This window comes from Perognathus longimembris, chromosome 12 (assembly GCF_023159225.1).
Source record: "Perognathus longimembris pacificus isolate PPM17 chromosome 12, ASM2315922v1, whole genome shotgun sequence".
NCBI classification, from domain to species: domain Eukaryota; kingdom Metazoa; phylum Chordata; class Mammalia; order Rodentia; family Heteromyidae; genus Perognathus; species Perognathus longimembris.
In genome coordinates, this window is record NC_063172.1 from 66,282,773 (window position 1) to 66,284,206 (window position 1,434).

Consider the following 1,434-nt stretch of genomic DNA (forward strand, 5'->3'; position numbering starts at 1 on the left):
GGGTGCCTGGCTCCAGAATGTCTCTTAATGGACAATTTTGCCTGAGACTTTTCTGTTTCATTCATTTATTCATTCCTTATGCATTTAGGGCTGTGGTATGGCTTAAGTGAAAGAGCACCTGCCTGGAAAGTGCAAGGTATTGAATTTAAAACCCCAATACTGTCAAAAGTAAACAAAGTAAAATTACATAGATGTTTATTAAGCAGTTAACTCGGCCATTGTATTAGATATTGAATGTAGCATAACATAAACAAAACAGATATGATCCCTCCTCTCATGCAGCTTTTATATTTCAAAGTTCTTTTTCATTTATAAGGATTTTTATCTTTTTTTTTTTTTTTTTTTTTGCCAGTCCTGGGCCTTGGACTCAGGGCCTGAGCACTGTCCCTGGCTTCTTTTTGCTCAAGGCTAGCACTCTGCCACTTGAGTCACAGCGCCACTTCTGGCCATTTTCTGTATATGTGGTGCTTGGGAATCGAACTCAGGGCTTCAAGTATATGAGGCAAGCGCTCTTGCCACTAGGCCATATCCCCAGCCCAGGATTTTTATCCTTATTTATTGAAGATAACAGGTACCAGCACAAATAACCCAAATGAGTGTATGCTTTAAAGTTTCCCAAATTAAAACAAAGAATTGTCTTAGCACTGGGAAAACAGCAATGTCTTTAAAATAGTAAAAGGCAAAATGTTAAAGGAAAACTAGAAAATCAATAAAACACAAAGCTGTTTTTTTTTAAATAAAATTGATAGACCACTAGTGAGGTTAATGAAGAAGAGATGAGATTCAAATCAGTAAGATCAGATGCCACAGGAAACATTACAACAAACATCCAAGAAATTCAAATCACTATAAAAGACCACTTTCAAAAGCTATACTTACAAAAGAAGGAAAATCTAGCAGAATTGGATGAACTTTTAATGCATTTTTTTTTTTTTTTTTGCCAGTCTTGGGCCTTGGACTCAGGGCCTGAGCACTGTCCCTGGCTTCTTCCCGCTCAAGGCTAGCACTCTGCCACTTGAGCCACAGCGCCGCTTCTGGCCGTTTTCTGTATATGTGGTGCTGGGGAATCGAACCTAGGGCCTCGTGTATCCGAGGCAGGCACTCTTGCCACTAGGCTATATCCCCAGCCCTGGATGAACTTTTAGATACATGAAAACTGCCTAAAATGAACCAAGATGATATAAACCAATTAAACAAACCAATAACATGCTACAAGATAGAGGAAATAATCAGAAGTCTTCCAACAAGGAAAAGCCTAGGCCCAGATGGATTCATTGCTGAATGCTATAAGACTTTTAAAGATGAACTAATACCAATACTCCTACAGCATTTCTGTGAAATAGAAACAGAGGGAGAAATTCCAAGCACATTCTATGAAGCCAGTATCACACTTATCCCCAAACCAGGTCAGGATCCAACAATAAAAGAGAACTA